At 37.6% G+C, this 26,234-nt stretch overlaps 1 protein-coding gene across 3 annotated transcripts in view; it reads left to right on the top strand.

The window, feature by feature from the left end:
* FAM110B (family with sequence similarity 110 member B) overlaps nt 1-26,234 on the top strand; it is an 84,206-nt gene that overhangs the window by 28,353 nt on the left and 29,619 nt on the right. Inside the window, exon 1 of one of the 3 annotated variants that reach the window (XM_060775356.2) lies at nt 14,909-15,089. The exons of the other annotated variants lie outside the window; for them this stretch is intronic. The gene's annotated coding sequence lies outside the window, so the exon portion shown is untranslated. Of the gene's footprint in view, nt 1-14,908; nt 15,090-26,234 lie in introns of those variants that run through there. 3 annotated transcript variants of the gene reach the window in all.

Here is a 26,234-nt window from a genome sequence, read left to right as displayed (position 1 = left end):
GAGCCAGCGTTGTCTGTAGATGCCTCCAAGGTCATGTGGTCACCATGATGCATGGAGAGTCATTACCTTCCCACTGGAGTGGAACCTATTGATCTACTCAAATTTGCATGTTTTCGAACTAATAGGTTGGCAGAATCTGGGGCTAAAAGCAAGAGTTTGCGCCACTCCCTTTTGGTCAGCAAGTTCAGTAGCTCAGCACTTTAACCCACTGCACCACCAGGGGCGCCTATAAATATAGGATTTGAATTATTAAATTACTTCTGGATCAAAACCACTATGTGAAAGGAAGCCCACAATCATTATACCCTCTTGAATAGATCCTGAGTATTTTGAAGGAGAAAAAGGAATTTGTGTTGGCAGTCATGGAATTTTTTTAACCCAAAAAAGCAGGGAAGTCAGTTCTTTCCTTCTTATTTATAGTCATGTACTACCAGATCTGTAATTAGCAAATACAAAGTCATTTTTATTCTACATCCTTATTATGCCATGTAGCCTGGCTCTTTGTGAGGCACACAGTTCTGCAAGATGTATCAGGATTTCTTGGCTATGGAACAGTCCATGCAGCTGTCTTGTGTACCAAGATGCACACTGGCCCTGACTGATTCGTTGCCAAGGTAGTGAGAAGGATGCACTTGCATGGAAGCCAAGTGTGTAACCATTTGGCAAGGAGCCTGGCACATTTATTTGACTAGCACTAGGAACAATTGGAGTGACCTGTAGTAACACAGTGCATCAAAGTTAAATGTAGGCTATTTTTAAAAGATGTTGCCAACTTAGCACTTAGAAAATGAATAATTGAATGCATAAATTTCACACTTCTGAATGGAGTTCTTTTAAAAGAAACATCATCAATTTTAAAAATATCCTGAATAATGGAAACAGCTTGGGGTTAGCTGTTGTTAAAACTACAGGGTATTTATCTTTCAAGACAGTCGACATTCAGAACTAGTTTTCTGTAACTGAGAAACACAAGTGATACTAGACATTTATCTTGATGAATAAAATACACTGCAATGCTGGAAGCATGCTCCAACCCTTTATCATTTTCAGTCTGTGGTCTTTAGAACTTACTAGAATGATGGTCTTTTGATGTTTTGAAGCTCCCATACAAAGCACAAAAAAGGCATAAGCCATCACCAAACCAGTACAGCTATTTAATAACTGTGGGTGCTTTCGGATGAGGACTCTTAAGTCTATTAATCAAAATATACTGTGCACCTGTTCTACTTTTTTAGCATTTCTTCTGGTAAGAAAAAAGGATGGGAGAAGCAGCAGGGAAGCCCAGCAGATTTACCAAAGAAAGATAATGATTCTCTGGACCCCTTTTAAATTTTTCATGTTGTATGTTTGAAACAGCAGTACTTGATTCTTGCCTACAAACACTGGCATAGAAGCACTTACATGACATAGAGTGAAATATAGCTGTAATATTTGATTTTTGGGAAGCCAAATAATTAAAATGTAATATACTAAAAGGGCAGAAATTAAGTTTTCCTACATGGAAAATTAAAAATTGTTTGTTATGTGATAGTTTGTAGGCTGACATAAAAATTACTCTGTACAAAATGTGCTTAGGATTGTTCCTGTATGTTACTAGAGATGTTGGCACCAAGTGTTGGGTGTCCTAGCATGAAAAACTGGCTTTGAGTTTTCCTCATTGCTACAAATGAGTATATTCCTTCAATTCCCTCCTTAAGTTGGAGTGGCCCTAGGATACCAATGGGACAGCTTTACAGTGAGAACAGTAGCCAAATGTTCAAGGAAAAGGGAAAGTTCTCTTCAAAGCTGAGAAGGTGACATTTGCCCTAGTTTATCTCTTTCCTGAAACAAGTTTAACGGTTGCTGCAGAACAAATGAATAATTGATCAAGGATACCTTACATGTTACCTGAAGTGATATTCTGTCACTGGCTGTTCAGTTGTGGCACAGTCCTACTCATATATTTGTGAAGATCCATCCTCGAGAGAGGATGACAACTTTGGTTTCTGTTTCCTCCATGATCTAAGTTAAAACTACAAAAATCAATGTTGTTGTTCAGCAAACAAACCAGTACACACTCACACCTGGGAGCGCAGTAGCATGAAGAGATGTTTTCATGTAAATCTGGATTTGCTGCCTTTGGAAAGATTAAACATGAAGTGTCCAAAAGAAATGAAAACAGAACTGTCTGTTTCTGCTGTGCTGTTATTAACAGAAGACATTTATTTTGCTTTTTAAAGCCAACCTCGAAAATGATGCAATTTATCTGAAGTAGATTTATGGTGCCTTTTCTTCTAGAAGTCAGTGCATTTTGCATGAGCTGTCATGGGAACCGGCTGACTGAGATCCAGCTGTGTTCAAATATAAACTTCTGTACCACAAACCCAAAGTAATGACTTTTGGTTTAGTTTTGTTTTTTCGTCAGCACTTTAGCTCTGATGCATTGTAGGGTAAGTTTTAATTGACTGCTTTGTTTCCATTAGGAACTTACTGAAACCTAACTCCAGCAAATTCAGCAAGTAAATGTGATGCTGCAGAAATAAAGAAGTGCTGTTCTTGCTTAACCTTATGTAAAAGACCTACTTATCAAAAGATCCTGGGCCTTTCGGTAGCTGTTGTTTCTGATCTCTATCAGTGATCAGAGTAAAAGAACTATAAGAACTCTTTGAGTTTGTTGGCAAACTTCAGAGGCCAGATTGAGCCTTCAGGGTGGAGATTCTCCCCTGCCATACAAGATTTTTAAGAATGTCCCTAGCAGTTTCTGTTTATTCTTATTACCACAGTGGCCACAGCAAGTACATTTTTCAGACATGAGATCCTTTTGGTTTCTCATAAAAAGTCGACAAACTTACTCCTAATGCATAGTTCATTCATCCTAATACACTGTACAAAAGACAAATGGCACAGGGATGGAGGAAGCAAGAGTATATCTAGCAATCAGTACCTGCCCTTCCACTACAAATGTATTTGTTTATTTTATTTTATTTTTAAAAATGGGCCCTTGCTATCTACTGGGTTTGACCCCAGGACCATCCATAATAAAATGGTGCCCCTTATATAAAATGGCAAATTCAATTATCACCTTTTTGGATATTTTTTTACAGAACATTTTAAAGTATTCTTCACTGTCCACCTTTCACAACCATACAATGTTCAAAATGCTATGGCCTAGATTATTCTAACTTTGGTATTTAGTAATATATTCTTACACTTTTCCTTTTCTTCAAAAACAATTGAAGGTGGTTTAACGATTACATATAAAATCAGGTTTAAAACAAAGAAACAATACTGTAATATGTAGAACAATTAATAAACATGGTATAGTGGTTTGAACACTGGCCTTTTTTTTATCAGGGACAACTTGAGAAACTCCAAGTTGCTTCTAGTATGAGAGAATTGGCAGTCTGCAAGGACCTTGCCCAGGGGACACCCGGATATTTTGGATGTTTTTGCCATCCTTGTGGGAGACTTCTCTCATGTCCCTACATGGGGAGCTGAAGCTGATAGAGGGAGCTCATCCATGCTATCCTCAGATTTGAACCTCCAACCTGTCGGTCATCTGTCCTGCCAGCACAAGAGTTTAACCCATTGCACCACCAGAGGCTCCAACACTGGACTAAAACACAGGGCGACAAATGTTTAAATTCCCATTTGGCCATGGAAACCCACCGAGTGACATTGGGCAAGTCACATCCTCTCTGCTTCTGAGAAGGGCAAAGCCAACTCTGAACAGATCTTGCCAAGAAAACCTCAGGAAGGCACACAGTAACAAATATAACAAAACAAATTAGCATCAAGCAACAAGAACAACAGTACATAAATACATGCAAAAGCAGTAGGACCAATGTCCTGAAAAAGGTGCTGCCTGCTTGTGACTACATGAATTATAATGCCTAATAATAATATATACACTTTAAAAATTTCCTTTAAAATGAATCTGAGTTTCATACATCCAAGCTTATAATTTACACCTGCATTTAGATCCTACCATCTGTTCAGGCACTTGCTCACTTCTGGCAGCGTGAGCGCAATAAATGCCTAGTGGTTGAAAAGGAGGGGAAGAACACCATAGGTAATTGTATATAATACTGAAGAGTTTGAACATTTTTTATGTTGCTGAAAGAACAAATTAATATCTTTGATGTTAAGTTTGATCTTTTTTTTTGTTGAAGTTATGAGTGAATGCAGTTATGACTTGGTTGTTGTTGTTTCAAAGAATCTCGTTGGCAAATGTAGCCACAGGCTGCAAAAGGGTTCAGTCAAGAAATCAATGCTGTTTTTCCATCTGGCTGCCTAGAAGACTATGTAAATTAAATGTACTTAACCATAAAGTTTGTCTACATTGCTAAAAGAACAGTTGGCAGTTAAAGGCTACCATCAGTTCAATTTTGGGAAACAGATCAGTTTATATATTTGAAAACCTTTGCAATTATAGTTCCTTGGGATTTTTAGAGTGACTTCCAACTAGGTAATATGGAAGGAAATAAGATTAAAAAAAACAACAAGGCTCCTCCTCTGAGCTTTGTTAAATTAACACTCTAAAATATAGAGCAAATACTATAAACTGGATAGGTTTTTAAATATAAATTTAAATAGCATAAAAAGTATTTCTAGTTGTGGCTACTTACTTTTCTAAGAAATAAATAAATGACTGAGAGATGCATACAAAATCTGACTTTGGAAGTTGCATGGACTGCTTTTACTTTATTTCTAATGTTGGGGGGATAGAAAACACAAGATGTGTTGTTTTTATTAGAGTTTACGGTTGATGATTTGGAACAAAACAAGTGAAAAAGTAATAGGATTTTTTTACTTGTTACCAAAGAGTTATTGTACATTTTAGTTGTTGGGTTGCAGTTTGGATTCACCAACACCTCCAAAAATACCATGGGCAAAGGAGACAATTTCACAATATATTTTTTTTCAAGAGAAGGAGACCTAACAGTCTACTTCTAGCTTACTCCTATTAGGACTAGATTGCTTTTGGGGTCCCGACCAACTTTATGATTCTTTGAAAGTCAAACCATATATTGTTTGTTTGGTTGCATTCGTGAACTGGCCCTCAGATTAAACAAATTGGACACCCCTGACATAAACCATTCCAAGAAACACAAACCATCAAAAATCAAACAAATAAAATTGCAGCACAACAAAGATAACAAATAGATGAATACAGCACATTAATGAGGAGGGTGGGCCTTGTATCATCAGCTTTCAGAAGTCCATCAAAACAGAACGACCTTTAGCAATCGATGGAAAGGGGGTATGGAGGCTGAGAAGGGTGTTCCAGGAACTGGTGGCAGCTACATACTAACTTTTGAAGAATTCAACATTTGATTTTGCTCTCCAATTGAAGTGTTATATTTAAGAATAAACTATAACATTATAACAGTAAAATAATTACTGCAAAAGGCTTACTTCCAAAAATGTTATACTACTTCTGTCTTTATAAAACTTTGAAGCAATTTGGTTTACTTGATTTTTTGCCCTTCATATTCCAAAAGACATAAATTGTTTTAGTTTTTAGCTGTATATCTAATCTAATTTTTATTATGATATAGAACATTTCCCATCAATTATTGCTTTAAGTTTTCTCAAGGTAGCAACTCAGTTAAGAATGCATTTTTTACATTTTAACTGATGAATCCTTATGTGCATCTAGTTGATCAAACAGTAATTCAGCATTCCCACCAAAGGAACTGCATACAGTACTATTTTTCACAGTTACAGTAATCTTATAGGAGATGGTAATAAGTAGAACTATCTGAATATCAAAAGGAACTAAAATTTCCAGCCTTGAAAGGAAAGCCTGGTATCTAATGGACGTTTATTTGATATGAAGTGTTCCTAAGCAGAACGAACTATAACATTGCTCTGCTGTGCATACATAACATTTACAATATTTGCAGTGTTGTACCAGGATCGAATAAAAGCCAAATGTTCTCTTCTCCTTTTACGCATTGAGTTTCTTCTCTAAAATGGTTTTGCCTCCAGGGTATACTGTATAAGACGTTTCTGACCTGCTTCATGTTGACCAGCTAAAAAACTTTGGGGTTTAAATCCAGTTCTTCTTGATCGCAAGAAGAGTCACTTAAAGTATCTTCCCTCAGTTTTTACTCTGTATGTTCAAGTCAACTCCAATTTATGGCAACTATATCATAGGGTATTCTTAACATGATTTATTTAGAAGTGATTTGTTGTCGTCTTCCTCTGAATAAAGCCAACAGCACCTGGTATTTTCTGGTGGTCCACCTTCCAAGTATTAACTAGGCCTCACTCTGCTTAGCTTCCAAGATAATAGAATCAGATATTTGGAAGCGACCTCGTGGGCCATCCATCCAACCCCTTGCCAAGAAGCAGGAAAATCGCATTCAAAGACAAGATCTTTTTTATGAAAGGAGTTTATTTCTTAGCCTCAAACATCCATTTGGGGAATTCCTTTGCAGCCCCGTATTCCTTCTTAAAATCTTATTGTCTGGGTATATATTCTTGTGTTCAAAATATATGAATGTTGATATATCATGCCAAAGAAATGCTAACACATTGGAATAGCTGTTGTTTTATAACCAAGCAGAAGACAGCTTTAGTACCCCCAAAGTATGGAATTCCCTTTCCGGAAAAATTTGCGAAGTGCCAGTCAAAGCCATATTTACTTTTCTAAGCTTTTGAATGCATTGTTTTGCCATGTTGCAATTTGTTTTATTTTGATGGTAGTTTATCATGTTCTTGTCAACTTCCCTGAAAGTATTCCTGAAGAGTGGCACACGACTCCTTTAAATTGGGATGTGGAAAAGGCAGTCTAGAACAGGCATGGGCAAATTTTGACCCTCCAGGTATTTTGGGCTCCAATTCCCACAATTTCTAACAGCCTCAGGCCCTTTCCTTTTCTCCCTCAGCTGCTTAAGCCACTCAAACATGACTTTGTTGAATCAGACCCATTTATTGCAGAACTGAGTAAGGAAAAGAGTTTATGCATTTAAATACTCTGAAATGAGGATCATCATCTCACAGAGTCATTTTGTTGTTTAGGCACATTCTTCTATGAGTACATTCTTACAAAGGCAATTCCTTATTGAAGCCATTACATTGTCTAGGTACATACAGGTTCCATATTTATAATAGGATATCATTGCCTGATCTATACAATGTATCTTTTATCATAGATATAGTTCAGCATTAGTATAACCATCTATCCAAAAAAGATTTGCTCTTTCTGTTAACCACGTATACAGCCTAGAAAACAATATAGGAAACCGACACAGTTCATAGAAACCTGCTTTCCTAACTGCCTTCTATGAACTGTGACTGATAGCTCTATATCTGATATTTGATCATGAGCCAATAAGGAAATGATTTTTACTATGTCTCAAAAGACTTCTGAATTAAGGGCCACTAACTCTTTCTCTAGCTTCCTGCCCTTAAGCATAACTAAGGATTCATTATGAATCACATCTGGATGAATTATTATTTTTACTACAAGACAGTAGCCTTTTGTGTTTGCTTATACTAGAGCTATCCCTTTTTATAGTTAGTGGGCTTGATGCCCATACAGTTTTTCTGACAATAAATAATGTTTTTGACTTTGAACATTTATCATCCATTATCCAATGTACAATTACATCTAAGACATTCTATTTTTAATACTAACCTGTACAGCCTGAAATTGGGACTGTATTGCAGGTAACACATAATATGGTGTCATACTTCAACCCTCATAGGGTCAAAACTCTACTACCATTACCCCTGAATTTTCTCTAAATTTAGCTGTAACCTTCACAGTAGTGGGAAGGGAAATCAATTTCCTATCAAACTACAATTTGCTATTGTTAACCACTCCGAGTCGCCTAAGGGCTGAGAAAAGTGGTATATAGATGAAGTAAATAAATATACTCCAGGCACCTAATTTTACCACATAAAACTGGGAAACCTTATTGACTTGAGTATAAGCTGGAGGTAGAAAATGCAGCAGCTACTGGTAAATTTCAAAATAAAAATATATATCAATAAAATTACATTAATTGAGGTATACAGCTTCTTCTCTCCTCTCTGCACAGCAACCCAGCTGGGTTGCTGTGCCAAGAGAAGAGGCCGCGCACCTTCTTCTCCTCTCTCGGCACAGAGATCTAGCTGGGTTGCTGTGCTGAAAGGGGAGGAAGCACACAGCTGGTTAGAACCCTTGCAAAGGGGTTTCTTTCAGCCCCCCCCCCCCCATGTTCCTGCCAGGACCCTCAGGTATAAGCTGAGAGCGTCTTTTTAGCATTAAAAATGTGCTGAAAAGGCTTATACTCAAGTATATACAGTAAGTATGATGATGAGCAATCCCTTCAGGTGTCTCAACTGAAGCTTTCTCACCAATCCTTATTTCCACAAGCTAAATTTTTCAAAACCCAGTTATCATAGGGACAGAAAATGAGGTGAAATCTTCTGAACAGGGGCACAGACAGCAAAGCAAACACCACAGGGGTGTTAAACCTTCCGTATGCTATCCAAAGGTCGCTTGCTCTTTCCCTCTCTCCCTCCCTCTCTATCTATATATATGAATGGGATTACACTTAAAAATGTACCTGTTCTGACTTACAAACCAATTTAACTTAAGAACAAATCTACATAACCTATCTTGTTCATAAGCTGGTAACAGCCTGTATACTGGAAAATAGCTTTAGCCTTTAATCAGAGGTGGGCAACCTTTGGTATACCAGAGGCAGTGGGATAAAATATCATCCACTGGCCACATAGCCACTGGATAAGGACGTCAGGAGTTGGAATCCTGCAATATCTGGTCCAGCTACAAGTTCCCTACTTTATCTAATAATAGTATTTGAATTGTAACTGGGGAAAAAACTTAAACTCAATGAAAGAAGCTTTGAAAAGTGAATGAAACCACACAATTTTTGACTTCATATTGTACTTATAATATCAGGAAAATTTTGTGTATGCATTTTTATGTGAATTAGAAACAAGGCCAGTCAGGTTTCCCAGAGACATATTTTACATACACCAATAACTTCACCACTCTTCTCATATGTAAGACTGTTCTGTCATGCACTGGGTCTGAACAAATTGTCTTTATTCTATAGGACGTATACTTTAAACCCAGTAGGAAGCCGGGGTACCTAAAGAGAGATTCTTAGGGAATTCCTGAAGTGATGGTCTTTGGAGTCTTTAATGGTACAACAAAGTCTTTATTAAGGAACAAATAACAAATCTTCAAACAACACTTCAAGGTTTTCTTATTCTAGTCTTTAAGAGACTGGCACTGACTTGGATTAACTGTACTTTCTCAGCATGAGGAAGAACCCTTTATAATCTCTCCCAGGCTGTCTATTATCTGGGCCTCGCTGGTTTGGGTCTTACTACCGATCCCAAATGCGTCTGGATATCGAGTAAACCTACCAGCCAAGGCTTGAAGATACTTCAGCTGGAATTCAGTGGTTCTGTAATGCTGTCCTGTGGGGACTTCAGGGCTGTTTTCTCCTCTGGTGCTGTGAGGCTGTGAGCTCTCAGCCAGAGCCTTTGGGATCTTTTCCTTCTGTTCCTATTTCCCTGGATGATCCCCGGATGATTCTGAGGAATGAAGCTTTTCCTACAGGACAAGCTGTCTGCGTCCTTTAGTCTAGCTTCCTTGTGTGTGACTGACTAAAAATGGCTCCCTTCTCTTCTGAAAACCCAAAAGGGGGTGTAACTAAGGAACCTAATGATGATGGATAGGTGGCCTGCCCTATAACTGCAAACTTTAACAGGAAGCCACCCTCCTGCAAAATCCCAAGCCTTGGGCTGCAAGCAACCACTAAATACAAGGCAAATAAAGTAGGAGCTTCTGGTACAGCTGTACCAGCACAAAGACTGCCCTTCTTGTAAGATGCTTGTTATTTAGGAACCAAATTCCATGGTATTTTAATTTATGGGTTAGGAATATATAACTCTCTTTATAAGTTTGATGCTTTATAACTCCCATTATCCTTCACCATTGATTGTGCTGGGTACAGCTAATTGGAGTTGGACTTGAACAGCATATGGAAAACCACAAGTTACCCGCCCTTGTAATATATACTATCAATTTTTTTAAATTGTCGTTTTCAAAAGAGAGCAACAGAACCAATCCACATCAGACCTTAGTTCATAGTTAGCAAGACTTTAAAACTTTGTTCCATGCTAAAGTCTCAGGCTGATTTAATGAGAAAGGATCATCCTCCATTTTAGATTGCTCAAAGTTTAGCAGCATTGCTTTTTCAAGAAGAAAGAAGAAGAGTTGTTGTTGCTGCTGTTGTTGTTAACTTTTTGGTAATGAAAATAATTTTGTTAGCAACAAAATCTTAAACTCCCCCACCCCTGTGTTCCGGTATTGTTTGGATTCCTTTTGCCTCCATTTCAGTTCTTATAAATCAAAAAGAAAAGTGGGGGATTTAGCTACTATCTGTATACTGAAAACAAAATGCACCTTCAGCCTAAAATGCACGGAAATTCTTGGTTTTAATACTTTTTCCAAGCTGACCAAAAGATTTGCCCTGTCTGCCTAACATTGTCCCCAACCAACATGGCAGTGGGTGGCAGCAGAGGTGGCAGCAAGCACTGGCCATCAAGACATGCCACATTCCTCTGGTCTCGCCCCACTCTGGTGAGTCTGCCAACAGTCTGCTTCTGCCTTGTGCCTAAAGACTGAACAGGCAGCTGGTGTGTTCCCCAAAGGTAGGGGACCCCAAAAATGAGCACCAAGAAATGTACCTGATAGAAAGGCTTGCTGCCATCTTCACTGCTGAGGAAGGATAAGGGGCATACTGCTAGGGAAGTGTGGGTGGGATTCTGAAGGAGGTAGGCTGTGAGTTTTAAAGGCTATTTTAGTGTACTTATTACATTTTAATCAGTTTTTTCCATAATCCACACTGCTATTGATTTTTTAAAAATCTTTGTATTGTGCTATTTTAATTTGTTACTGTTTTGTTTTTAATAGTATGTTGCCTTGGGCTTGGCCCCATGTAAGCTGCCCCGAGTCCCTTTGAGGAGATGGAGGTGGCGTGGAAAAATAAAGTTGCTTCTTCTTCTTCTTCTTCTTCTTCTTCTTCTTCTTCTTCTTCTTCTTCTTCTTCTTCTTCTTCAACTATGACCAACGTTTGGGGTTGTTAGCTATCTTGAGTTCCCAAAGGAGAAAGGCAGGATATAAATACATTGAAGAAGAAGAAGAAGAAGAAGAAGAAGAAGAAGAAGTTGTCATTTTTAGTAGGGACTTGAGCTTGCATGGTTTTTTTTTTTTTTGGTATCTAAGAGGAGTACTGGAACCAATCCCATATGGGTATTAAGGATCCACTGTATTAACCAGGCATATGAGACAGTTTTGTTTCTCAGATAGCCGCCTGTTTATAAACATTAATAAAGTTAGTTGCTGGACACAAAAATAAATGCAATAGTGATGTAAATGTGATGACAGCCCCAACATTTTTTTAAAAAAAAAACCCTAATGAATTAAAGCTTCAGCAGTTCTGGCTACCCCTTAACTATATAGCTCTACTTATGTGCAATAGAGAGGCAGAACCCATGCATTGGTGTTTTATAAAAACCCTGCAGACTAAAAGCCTTGGAAGTCTTTGTTTCAGTATATGTGTGTGAGTTTAATAACAGAAAGATGCTTTTCAACAGCGCTACTTTTGAAAATGGGTATGCTGATTCCTTGCCACTCTGTTAATGGATTCCTGGGAGCAATACTTTGCTTCTAGTTCATGGCAGCCTTTTTCTTCTAATATAGATATATCAGGAGGAAGAGCTCTTTTTGGAAGTGGAATACATATCATAGCATGACTCCTTAGAACAATGGTTCTCAACCTGTGGATCCCCAGATGTTTTGGCCTTCAACTACCAGAAATCCCAATAGCTGGTAAACTGGCTGGGATTTCTGGGAGTTGTAAGCCAAAACACCTGAGGACTCACAGGTTGAGAACCACTGCCTTAGAAGAAAGTTGAGTACAATTTATTATCAGATTTGAGATACAATTGTAAAATTATTTGAGAACCACTGATCTATGGAAACAAAACAACTTGCACCTTTAAAATTGTTGGTTTCCTTGACACCATAAAATTCCTTTGTATCTTTGAAAAAAATACGGGTTGTGAGAAAAGTTATGACAATATTATGCTGGCTTGGCTCATTGCGATCAAAACAAAATAGTTTTGCAATCAAAACAAAATAGTTTTTTAAACTTTTTATTTTAAGCTTGTTAATGCTTTTTGTGAAATCTGTACGTAAGGCAGACAGATACCTCGGCTCTCTCCATGATTACTAAATTTCCTGTCATACCCAATTTGAAGAGTGTCTTCATTGAATTTGAATGTTCAGATAGTATTCCAGCTTTACCTCTGAAGAATTTTTTGATCACAAATTTATTTTTCAATTTAGTTGATCAGCTAACTTAATTTTAGGTGCAAAGGTTTTCTTCTATGTTGGCTGCTGTGAACAAATGGTAACCTGCATAACAAATCAATAGGAAGATAAAAATCATAATCTTGTCCAGAAGATAGTATATCATAGAGCATTGAACGGACATGCAGTTCCTTACATATCTATTCAGTACTTAGCCTCATTGAGTTCAAACTTAGTTTCATATAAATATGTTTGGGACAAAAAAAACCCCAATTCTAAATTCATATCAATATATTGAATACAGCTAGACTATCTTTCCAGAAATGTATTGCTGTGACTGGTGATTGGTCTCAGCAATAGTAATATGGGGGAGAGTCCTATAAACCAGTGAATTACTTATTTATAATATTGCTTGTGATCCCACCAGGGCCTCTAAGGAGAGGCACTGCAGATTTAAAAACTTAAAACAGTACAGAAATAAACACCTTAAAAACAAATCTACCTGAAATGGTTATTTAAAAGATGATATGCATCTTGATGTGAACATACTAGGATTGCAGGGTTTCCCATTAACCTATAAGTGATTCTTGATCAACCTGTAATTTGAAAAATTTCAGTTTATTCTTTGATATTCCATAAAGTTAAGATAGCTCTTCTATAAATACCAAGCCCTTTGTATTTGTTTATTCAGTCATAGCTATCATTCTTTGTGGTTTCCATTAGTTTTTCAAATTTGCATAGGGGCATTATTGATAGTTTGAATGCTTAAGAAAAAACTCAGGTTTGGATTTTACACATATTCAAGTTATAGAATATGACAGGGTCACTGACCTTTAAGTAGGCATCATAGAGCAAAGGAACTTGAAAGAGAAATCTCAGTGAAAGACTACTGACTTACAATTCCAATCTATTGCCAGAGGTTTTAATTGTGGAAAAAGTTTCTTATCACATTGTATTAACTGGCTTATCTAGTATCAATATATTTATGAGCAACTGTTTGTGACTAGCAAATGCTCCTAACATAATTGTTACTATCAAAATTTTCAGGATGTCATTTTCATGACATAACTGTTTCTCACAAACTCATGTAGCTGCATTTGGGTTGGATAAGCAAGCACCCAGAAATACTATATAGGCTCATATATAAGACTGGAAAATTGAGTCCAAATATTGATGTCACCTAGATTGACTTATCCATGGGTCAATGTAAGCACTGTACTATAGCTCTTTATTAGAAAGGGAATCATCTCCTCTTTTGAGCAGAGTGGCAAAAGGCATTTGCTTTGTTGCTGGAAGATCTGAAAGTGGCATCAACCCTCTTTAGTCTCTCTGCAGTGGCACCACCTCTGGTCTTTTGAATGTCTGAGTAACAGTGGCAACCAGGGTGGGTGGCCCCAAGATAACACTGGTGCTTTTACCTCTGCACAATGACTTTAAACTTATTCATAGATAATATCAAAATTCATAATTTTAGTTCCAAAACCTACCCTCGATTTATACATGAATTTGACATACACAAGTATATAAAGTACTACAGAACACTTCAAACATTTCGTGAATTGGGCTCTGCTGCTTGAAGTAATCTCATGCTCTAATAAATTTGTAAGCCTTTATGTTGTGCCACAAGACTCTTTATCGTGGCCACTTCTTTTGAAAGTCTAATATAAAGAAGGAGGTAGTGTGTTCAGCAGGAATACTTGCTGAAATGAGGAATGCTTTCTTTTTGATGAACTAGATCCTAGCAAAAGTTGGATTTGAATTAAAAGCAGCAACCAGCACAGTATCACAATTCAACAAATTACTGAAGTACCTCAAACGTATCTTCATTTAAAATAGTAATGTTCTAATTAACATAGTTGTGTACCAGAAATTTGTTAACCTAGGCTGCCCAAAGTTACTACTCTAATAAAGGTTTTTGTGTGAAAGAGGAGACTTCCTGCCTTGAGTATCCCTCTTGATTTCTGTACTGAATTCAAAATAGGGACGGAGTGCATCATTTCTGTTGTACCTTCCCATTTGCTTGACTGCATGCATTTCCTGCTTAACTGTTCTACTATCTATGTACATGGCAGGTTTATATAGGTATAGGTATAGATATCTGTTGCTGCATAACAGCTGGGATTGAAATAAGTGTACCTTTTGTACTGTTGTCTGTGATCTGTCTTGGAATTTTTTTATATAATTACAAAACATTGGTGGTGTTAAACATTTAATATTATACTGATACAACTTGGGAGGAAAAAACAGGTATTTCAAGTGTGCCGATACCATGAGCATCACAGTTTGAATTTTGAGCATTTAAAGACATCACTGTGTAAGCACACTCATTTCTCCCCTCTCCTCCTTGGTATATCTATCTACCTGATGGGGGGAGGAGGGTGGTTTTCTTGGTCATATGCCCAGGTTTCATAGTCCTTTGCTAGCAAACTGCTATAATTAGATTAGCAGCCTGCTAAATAGCAGTGACAGTATCCAAGCCTCAGAGAGCATGTGCTAGATTCTGCATGTGCCTTTCTCCTATTGGCTGTCGACATTTGCTGCTTGCCAATTTGATAGGTTTCCACAGTAATCTTTGTGCTGCATTAGAGACATAGATACAGGGGTATAGTGTTCATGCAACGGTGGAAGAACTCTCCCTCGTCTTGTGTAGCATGAAAGGGAAGCCTACAGACGAGAAAGGCATTGCTCTTTGTTATAAACCCATCAGCATTTAACAACCGCTGGCTGCTAGCAGAGGTCAATGAAGGAGTTTCAGTTCATGGTAATTACTTTCAGGTCTTTATCTCCTCCCATAAAACACATCCATGCATGAAATGAATACAGTTAATCATGTCATCTGTTTAATTTGCGCTTACTTTCATTAATATCATTCAAGCGGGATGGTTGTCACATTACAAAACACACTATTATACTTAGCATTGAGCAGGGAATGATAATATATGTTGCATGAAGAAATTTCTCCGATATGAAATCTGGAGCCTGACATGTATCTTTTTTTGTTGTGGTGGTCTGAGCGTTGGGGATTTTTGTTTGGGTTTCATAAATAAACATCACTAAACAATGGAATTGGAGCATGAAGGACTTTTATCTTTGTATAGAAAACATCACCACATGATGAATAGTTAAAAGGGGTAATTTCAACAGATACCTTCAATTCAGTCAGCATAATAACAGCATGCTGATTTATGCAAAGATGTGGATTAATATGTTCCGTCAGCTGTCCATAGTGTTCTGTTTGGGTGAGTTCTTTGTCTGATCTTTTGAATTTCTTATTAAGTAGCCTTGTAAAGGAACCACTGAAGCCCCATCACACATTGTTCCCAAAGACCCAACAGTGGACTCAAGCCCCTCTGTGTGTGTGTGTGTGTATCTGTATATTAAGACCTTGCCCTACATTTCATATAATGAAGTCTCTGCGTGGTGCAATGGTCTCATTAACAAGTTTAGCTGTTAGCAAAAATGTTTTGAGCGGGGAAATGTTCTCCAAATTATATTCTTGTATTTAGTGCTTGTATTTGAAATTTGCTTGACATCAGATCCAAATTTACTCAGAATTATATTAGTATTACACAGCTAATTGACAGAGTAAATGTTGATGGGTTGTTTATTAAACAAACAGCAGAAGAATGAAGCATTGCAAGAAATATCTATTCCAATGTAGTTGCAGTTCTTACAGAATGTCTCTTTGGTAGCTATGCTTTGGGAAAGATGTGCTTTGTAAACAGCATTGAAATTTGCAGGAATGCGCACATGACAATGTTTATTTCAGTGTCCTGGTGCTTTCTGCAGAAGAGGTTCCTTGAGGTTCGCTGCTTGGTATGTTTTGACTGCTGACGGCCACATAAGCATGCATTAGGTCACTCCTCCAGCTGGCGTTTAGCCACCATGCGTCTGGGTAACAAACAGAAGACTGAATAATAGCATGAGCTATGGATTTTAGCTACTTTGGTTTCACTTTTTATCTCTACTTTTAATCTCTGATTACTCCCCAGCTTTTGAGTTAAATTTTTCAAGTGCATCACTAGTGTTGTTGTCAACTTTTAAGATATAAAAATAGATTTTGATCTTTTGCTTCTCAACTTTGAATATTGATGAATTGTTTCATCAGTCTCCTGTTCACTAAATTTCTTCTTCTGGACTTTTTAAACATTCAGAGTACTGATATTTATTTATTTATTGTACATGGACAATAAAAGTAGGGATTAAGACTCACATGCCAAATTTGAGCTGGGAAGTCACCACCCCCATTTTCATATAATATAGATTCTTTCACTGGGCTTGTGGAAGTTTTGCAGGGATAATGGTAGAGTGTCTTAAGAATTTAGTGTGGTGATGGGGGAGAGAAACACAGCAGACTTTTTATTTACTTAAAATAGTTTATGTAGTTATTCCCTTCCTTAATCCATAGGGAGAGGTGTTTAAAATATTGATGGTGATGATTATGATAATGATGAAAACAGGAGGATTCCTGGAATAAATGGGAGTTAGAATCCAGTGACATCAGAAGAGCCTTGCTTAATATCGAGTGCACTTGGCAAATATTATATCAAGAGTCCTTCCAACGACCCTGTTTGTTTATAAGCACTGCACATTTCCAGAAGGTCAGCACTTTATGTATTGTAGCAGACATCCATTTGTTTGCCTTTTTGTTTATCCCAGTAGAGATATGTCTTATGATCCTGTGCATCATAGACTAGCATGGGTAAGTGTGCTTGGGATTATAGCCATAGTATAGTTTTCTGCATAGCAACAGTTAAGTCAAAGACAATGATAAATGGGGAGAATAGGCTCATGCGCACATACGTCTTGCTTGCTGGGTGGCTGTCTGCTAGTCTGACTATAAGCTATATTGCAAATTTAATTCTGGCATGTTTTAAAAAAAAGACTTACTACTTCTCGTCATTATCTGTGTAGGTGGAAAATAAAAATGTTACCATTTTTGTGGTATGACACTTCGTTCTGCCAGTCCTTAGCAGATGTTGTTCATCGCTCATGTGACAAGCTCTAGACAGCTTTAATTTCAAATGGGAATTTGATCAGCTGTGTTTGATCAATTCTGGATCCCTGAAGTATGGCATATTTTGTGTGTATTAATCATTAAGAGTGTGTACTCATTGTTGTGCATATGATACCCTTTTGTATAGGGAGCTTTAACTGACATTTTAAACCTTACATAGTATGTTTATATCTGGGAATGGGGGCAGTAGTTTCTGGGAGAATTAAGATGGCAGGATTCACATTTCCCATGACAAAAGGCTTTGTAAGAGATTAAATCTAATAAATAATTTGTCTCAATAATTGGAGCGCTCTCACTAAGTTTGCCAGCTGTATTCTTCTGGCCTTTTATTTCTACATCTTGGGAAGATACATATCTGGCAGCTGCTGTTTCCTCTCACTTTTTCAAAAAGTGCATAAGTAATATTAAAAGCGGCCTTCTGGTGTGGCTGTTTGAACTAGTCAGTCTTAGATGCATACATTCTTTGTTAATGCATTAATGTGATCTTAAAAGTAATAGTGTCAGATTAAGATTTTGCTTATAAATAAATAAGCTTTTCCTCGTTCTCCAAAGAAGCAATTCCTTTGTAAACATGACTTAAACATAATAGATACAAACTTCAACCTTGTTTTGATTGTAAAGTAAATTTTGCTGTATATTTAATTAAATTGCCCATTGAATCAAACTCTAGGAAGCTGAACACTGTCTTACTGTCCTGAAGTCACAAAATATCTATGCACCACTATTCTGCAGTATGTGTACGCTGAACCTTTGTAGGCTTTGCAGAGAACTTACCAAGCTCAAAGCTACTTAGTATTCTCCAAAAAAGAAACACTCGGGGAGAAACAGAGAGAGAAAACAAACCATATTTGTGACAGTAAATAAGAGAAAGGGCAGAGAAAGGAATAAGGTTTTTTTTAAAAAACAGCGAAGTGTTTTGTGCTGTGTGGGCTCCATTAATACTGGAGAGAGGGAGGATATTCTGAGGGGTCTTTTGAGAGGCATTGAGAGAGAGAGAGAGAGAGAGAGAGAGAGAGAGAGAGTAGATGTAACTTAAAATCCAAGATGTTTACATTCGTTTGTCTAATCCTACGCATTACACACTGCAATATCTGCTACCCTACAGGAACCTTTCAAATAATTGAGCTTAATTAAATGCTTTGGAACAGGTGCCTTCAGAGACAACTGTCATAAATATGATATTTATTTGAAGCCATTTGCACCTTTCTGCTACTTCATTACTTCCATTCATGTGCTCTTGCCCACCGCTGTTTCTTTTGTGTTGTTTGTAGCATGAATTAAAAGATATGCAAAAAACAAGTTAGGCCTTCACAGACATTTGGATGGGCGTGTCTCCACTTCTGATTGTGGTAGATAAATTTTGGAGTTTACCAGATCCAAAATACAGATTTCTGCTCTATGTTTATTTTTGTCTTTATAGTGCTCTAGCAACAAGAAAGGAAAATCACAGGCATATAAAGAGTTACTTCTGTGGGGAAGTATTAGACAAATACATATTTTGATATCCTATTGTTAAAAAGTTAAGAATTAGATATGAATGTGAAAGCTCCTGCATCAAGATCTAATGCACTATAATTGTGACTATCTCTTTTCCTTCTTAGTGAATTGAAATCAATTGTTGGCAAAGATTGCTTTTGTCACGGTGATGAAGGTTCATAACTTAGGAAAGTCCAAAATATGTCATGAGAACTTTGATCCTAGAAGAAAGTTGTTTTGGAAACATTTGCTCTCTGGAATTGTTAGCATTTTAACAATGTGTTCTTCAGTTTGAGGTATTACAGACATAAGTAAAATGTGTTTAGCTTTGTCCTTGAATGAACAGTTTGCAAGTTCCCCCTGTACTGTCAATACTTAATAGGTTCCTGGATAGATCTTCTCTCAAGACTTTGAAGAACTACTTCCTATTAACTAAACTATTTTGACCCAGATCATCAAGGGTCTGACTCGGTATAAAGCAGTCTTTTGTCGTCTCCTATAGATGTCAGTTATTTCTTGTTCAAGATGCTGGCTTGGCTCAATGCTGTGAAATCATGGGAGCTATAGTTTTACAAAGTGTTTAGCCTTCTTTGTCAGAGTGCTAGTGCCACAACAAACTGCAACTAGGTCCCTTTTTCAAAATAATCCTCCAAAACTCCTCGGTCTTTGAGGAGGGTTACTGCCACATTGTGAAGCTCTCTAGGGCTTCCCCCCAGGCCAAAAGCAATTACAATATGTTTTAGAATATATTGGTTTTGCCTCAAAATGCTTTCTAGAAGATCAGGTAGAGTCAAAAAAATGGTGAGAATTACACCATATCTGATTGGATGCTGAGGGAAGGAGGGGGTTCAAATGTTTGGGATTTTTTTTTCTTACTTGGAGCAGATGCAGTAAGGGGTGCTGCCCTCCCCTTACTTAGGAGTCATGAGTTTTAATGGGGGACACTAACCTTCCATAGTTGCTATCACTTTTCTCAATAATATTGCAATTCACCTAGTTGTGGAAGATATATCCTTATATGCAGTCTGTATATCTAGAGGAAGAGGCCCCCATGTCCAGAACTTAATCCCTGAAGCCTGAATAGTATCATTTTTATGAATGTCAGTTACTGCTGTGATTTTCAGATTTTGCAAAATTGAAGAGATAAATACAGAACTTTAAAAATATTTTGACTTTCACTCCAGTTCTTTGCAGCTAGAAAAAAACTGTTTCCATGTGGAATAAACCATATGGTTTCTTTCAGCCTCCACATGGAAAGCTGAATTCAGAACTCTAGGAAAGCTTGTTTATCTGTCAATGTGGTGCCTTGAATTGCTTCCACTATTCTTCCTGTGGTATTTGCAAATAATGAAATAATTGTTCATTGTATGCTTGGATATTTGTTAGCTATGTGGTGTAGACATGTCTGTGACATGTCTAAACCACATACACTTCGCAGAACTTTTGCATCTATAATTGGGTTAACCGCCTAACCTCCCTGGAGCAAATGTGGAATACTAGTGTTTTGGAGTCCGTGGTTTGTCATACATAAACCCAAGGAGCCCGCCAGCCTTGTAACTTTGTTAATCTATTTCAGTGTATATTATAGCACAGTGCTTGCTATTTTGTCTCGTTAACTGGCATTTGCCGGGCCTTTGAGTTTCCATACAAAACTGTGATTGGACTGGTGAGTTGCTGGTTCTTTAGGCATGATGCCTAAAGAACATACATAGGTATACATAGGCATACCGCAGTTAACAAAGCTCCTGCTTCATTTTCCAAAGTATTTTTATGCCTCCCAGTAGCTTTCCTCCCCATCCTATCCTCTGGCTAGCTAAAGGTCTCATAGCAAATCAGCACTGGGAAGATGATGAAGGATAGTACTGTATTACAACTGTGTATCAGAAATGTAAAAAATTCAAAGAATGCATGATCTGGGAAAGAATTAATTATACTCTAACCAATTCTTGTATAGCTCTGTGTACCTACCTACAACAGGCAAGGTAAAGAGCAACTGCTTCCACAATGTCTTTCTGAGCAAGGATGAACAGCAAAAAGCAGATGGGAGTGCAGCTCCAATATCATGATAAAAAGGAATGGATCCATAGATTCTAAAGAATCACACATTTTACTACTAAAATACAAATCATGGTAAAAGTGGGAGCTGTTGAAAAAAAACATACTGAGATGCAATTTGGAAGAAACTTTCAAGTGGTCTCTAGAATGTTTTTAATGTTTTTATTTACTCATACTAAGCTTACCTCACCTAGTTGATTCATTTCAAGCATTTATACTTAGTATTATATTGTTAAAAAATCCTGAAACATATTGAGTTTCATTTCTTTATTTTTGGAGAATGACCCTATCATATTTCCCATGTTATCATATAATCATCAAGTTGGAAGAGACCTCGTGGGCCATCCAGTCCAACTCCCTGCCAAGAAGCAGGAAAATTGCATTCGAAGCACCTGCAACAGATGGCCATCTAGCCTCTGTTTAGAAGCCTCCAAAGAAGGAACCTCCAAAGAAGGAGCCACTCTGGGGCATAGATACTGCTGCCCTCGAGACTAGGATGCGGAACAATGGCTTCAAACTACAAGAAAGGAGATTCCATCTGAACATGAGGAAGAACTTCCTGATTGTGAGAGCTGTTCAGCAGTGGAACTCTCTCCCCCAGAGTGTGGTGGAGACTCCTTCTTTGGAAGCTTTTAAACAGAGGCTGGATGGCCATCTGTTGGGGGTGCTTTGAATGCAATTTTCCTGCTTCTTGGCAGGGGGTTAGACTAGATGGCCAATGAGGTCTCTTCCAACTCTATGATTCTATGATTATGCAGGTAGGCTTTTAGGACTGATGTCTTTTTAAGAAAAGGTCTAAAATATTACTTTCTGTGCAAAACATATTGTGTCATTTGAAGAAAGTGCTGTTTTCTGCACAAAACAATGTGAAAATTGTATATAAAATACGTCCGAAACTGGAAAGATTATCTATCAATTATTAATCCAGGATTCTTTTCATGTGGTTTTCTTGGCAATTGAGATGTTTATCTTTCTCCAGATGAGACCAAATAGCAATGATAAAGGACAGGGCATTAATGTACCACATAGGACTCCTTAGGCTCCATCTCTAAAAATAACCTTATCTGCCTTCCAACCAGCAGTTGGCTTTGAACTGGCTGGGTAATCTGGCAGGCAGGCCTGGGATTGGCTCTTCCTTTTTTTCTGGCAAGATTGCTATCTCACCCTTGTGCATATTCTAGACAGACTAAATCAGGAAAAGGAGACAGTAGCACCAGAACTTCTGAATATATGGCAATGGGAACCAAGTAGTTGTCAGAAGAGTACATCTTAAAAAGAGGGAGAAGTAATGAATTTGCTGGTCCCAGTACTCAGCTCACATTAGCCTAAATGACTGACAGCACCAGATACCACATGATCTTGAAAACTAAACAGGTTAGTGCTTGGGTGGAGATCACCTGTAAATACATGGAGCTGCAGGCTATATTTCTGTAGAAGGAACTGGCCAAACCACCTCTGACTTTTCTCTGCCTAAGAAAATCCTATGAAATTTGTGAGGTCACATGGGACTTCTTAGGCTCCATCAATATATGACTTCAAGGCTCTGCAGTTTATTCCCTGTTACTCTGGACAGAGAATTTCCTTGGAAGCTGAATGCATGTGTTCTTTTTTGCAGTGTCATACTATGTATTTCTAATATTTATGATAAAAGGTTTTTTGCTTTGTTTTTTTGGGAAACAGCCTGCGAGAGGGGCATCTATATTTGTGAAACAGAACAGAAATTGTGCTTCTTACTTGGCCCTAATATGCCACCACAATTCTCATTTTCCTTCTTTTTTTCTTTTTTTTTGTATCTGAAAAGAGGTTTGAGGCACTTGATTAATCGAAGTCAGTGGTTCTCAACCTGTGGGTCCTCAGGTGTTTTGGCCTACAACTCCCAGAAATCCCAGTCAGTTTACCAGCTGTTAGGATTTCTGGGAATTGAAGGCCAACTCATCTGGGGACCCACAGGTTGAGAATCACTGATCTATGTGAATACAAAGAACATTTTCGTTGCACAACATGGAGATTTTCTTTGATTGGAAGCAGAGATTCTGCACAGCAATTGTACAGTTGAAATGTTATCACGGAAAGGGAAAGCTGATATTAAATACATGTTTTGTTGGAACAGTTTAAAAACAAATTATCCTATCAAAAAGCACTCACTTCAAAACAGCCAAAAATTAAAATGTAACAAAAAAGATAAAAAATACAGTACTCACATTTCACAACATCCCAGCTAATGTCCAGAGACCTTTTTAAAGAAAAAGGTATTTGTCTCCATTTGGCCCTTTTGAAAAATAATTTGGTTTATTAGATAACATAATACATTTGTGTAGCTTGTCAGCAACATTGAATCTTGACTATAATATATAGTATTTCTTTAAAGTTCATTTAGTTTGAGAGAAGCTGTGTTGTTGTTCATTCATTCAGTCATTTACGACTCTTTGTGACTTCATGGACCAGTCCATGTCAGAGCTCCCTGTTGGTCGTCACCACCCCCAGCTCCTTCAAGGTCAATCCAGTCACTTCAAGGATACCATCCATCCATCTTGCCCTTGGTCGGCCCCTCTTCCTTTTTCCTTCCTTTTTCCTCAGTATAATTGTCTTCTCTAAGCTTTCCTTTCTTCTCATGATGTGGCCAAAGTAGTTCATCTTGGCCTCTACTATTTTTCCCTCCAATGAGCAGTCAGGCTTTGTTTCTTAAAGTATGGACCCATTTCAAGTGCCCTAACTCCTCTCTTGAAGTCCATACTTCAAGAGAGGAGCTAGGGCACTTGAAATGGGTTCTTATCCTGAAAATTGTAAGTTAAAGAGCAAGGCCTTCACATTTGCATCAAACAACAAAAGATGATAATATTTTGTTTGACTATAAATTGATCTCTTTGCATCCACATTTTCCATTAGTCTTTCAGCCTCAGGTCTCTTTCTCTACAACTAAAATAACTGTTTTGTGCCTATTGCATTCATGCACAGAGACACACACACATGGCTGTCCTATTCCCTTTCACCCAGTTACTTGTTTTAGCAGATGCAAGCTTTTTCTGAAGTTTGGCAATGAAGTTTTGAAATATAGCCCAGTCAGAGAGATTCTGTTTGGCACTGGGCATAAGTTGCAAGAATACGTATTCTGTGACTTAGTCATTTCAATGCGAATGATCTCATTAAGGAAGTAGAATTTTTAAAATCCAGCATTTTCCTTAAATGAATCCAGATGTAAAAACAAACAAGAAATGCAACTGCCATGTTAGTACACAAAAATGGTAAGATATATAAAATAATGTGTATGTAAGGATAAGATGTTGAAATTCCCCTGTCATCTGAATTATTATCAGCTTGAATTTTTCCTTCATTTTTAGGCACTTAGACAAACATTAGACAGTTGCAACAAGCTTCGGACTATTAGCGTTGGACTATGTTACATTTTGAATCCCTACACAGTCATGACATACAACAAAAATAATGAAGCTAGAATGGCAGGATTTTATAATTTATTTTTAATCTGCTTATACTGCTTTCATCATTATGCTTTCAGGGCAATTTATATATGTGAAGAAATGTAGAAATGAAATGAAAATAAAATGTGTGGGTTTTTTTTAAAAAAATCACTGATTAGCTGTATATGTTTGCATAAATTATGCAAACAATATGTTTCACGAGAATAATTTTCTCCTGGCCTCACTATTCACAACTCCTTCCCCCCTCCCCTCGCCTATCTATTTGTATATACCCTTGTAGCACAGGAAAATAATTGATACATATGGAATGCATCTCATGGAAACATAGGTTGTAGGCTACTACGTAATGATGGTACTGTTCCATCATCTAGGCAGAGGCCACAAGGAGGGCTAGAGAGAGAAGGGTAGTCAATTTTACAGGAAAAGGGGGTTGAAAGAGTTAAACCATTTTCCCATGTTTCCCTGTTATTCCCCCCACCCATATTGCCATTGTCAAAACACCCATTGTTTGTGATATGGAAAGGGGTGGGGAATAACCACCAAAAATGGGGGGGGGGGAATCCTTCAACTCACCCTCCATAAAGTTAACCAACCTTCTCTGTCTAGGCCCCCTTTTGGCATCCACCTGGATAATGGAACAGTACTGTAATGATTAACTTCTTAACATTGTATGACACAAACAGAACCTCATTTAAAAAGCCCTTCCACGACACCCAATTGATGGCCAAAAGCCTTTCTAAATAAGATCTTTACCCCCTTTTCAGTGTTTAGAGAGTGCTTGATCTCCAAGTAGTGCAAGTGCTTGTAAGTATTTGATACTGAATTTTGAATTTCACATTTTCCTAGTGAATTTTTCACATTATGTGCACTTTCCTTACTTCACTGTGAATTGGAAGGATAGTTCTACAGTTCTACAAAATATCTCCACAAATAATGTAGCAACATGGTTAGCAAAAATACTATAAGAAAGAATTTGCCAACACTGTTACAAAAATCAAGCAAGCAATTGCATTGGGAGGTTGTGAAATGTGGCTTATGCATTTTTGTTGCATTGTTTTAGGTGACTCTTGCTGCTAGCTGATATAGTATTTGCACATTGTATATAGTATTTGAGAAATTCAGAAATCATTCCTGCCCTGTGTGAGAAAATTTTCTACAATATGAAATAAGCTGTGGTGTTTTCCATATCCTACAGCATGGATTGTTCTACACTCCCATTCATATTATTCAGACAATGCACAAATATAATTTTAAGAACCTCTATTTGGGTAGTTCTTCAGGGAATAATATATTCTTCCTTCTGCAAAGGAGATTAAATTGACATTGGGATTTCCTGATAGTTACAGAAATGCCCCAATGTTGATGTAGACATCAGAGTTTGCTTCCATGTACTCAAAAGCAGGTGGAAGTGAAAACCTGAGATTTGTTATGGAAAATCCTTTCAGAACTACTAGAGCAGTGGTTCTCAACCCGTGGGTCCCCAGATGTTTTGGCCTTCAACTCCCAGAAATCCTAACAGCTGGTAAACTGGCTGGCATTTCTGGGAGCTGTAGGCCAAAACACCTGGGGACCCACAGATTGAAAACCCCTGTACTAGAAGACATGAAAAGGTTCCTCTAAACCAGACTTAGAAATGAAGGTATTTTTTAAATGAACAGATTCTCCCATTCAGCCTTTCCAAGAAACCTTGGATAATGTCCAAGTCTAGATTAGAATATGGTTCACCTGTCTCTCATAACCATTCCTGCTCTTCTTATTGAGAAGGAAAACTTGGGTTTTGAATCATACACAATGAAAAAGAATAACGCTGACTTCAAAAATGAGTTGAGGAATCAGGTTTTGTTCTTTAAGTCAAGATTCCTTTATGCAACGAAATTCTTTTTCCCCCTAACATTGTTTTAAACAAGGAGTAGTGGAAAAG

Source organism: Anolis sagrei, chromosome 4, assembly GCF_037176765.1.
Source record: "Anolis sagrei isolate rAnoSag1 chromosome 4, rAnoSag1.mat, whole genome shotgun sequence".
Classification (NCBI taxonomy): Eukaryota; Metazoa; Chordata; class Lepidosauria; order Squamata; family Dactyloidae; genus Anolis; species Anolis sagrei.
This window is presented reverse-complemented; position numbering and strand designations above follow the sequence as displayed.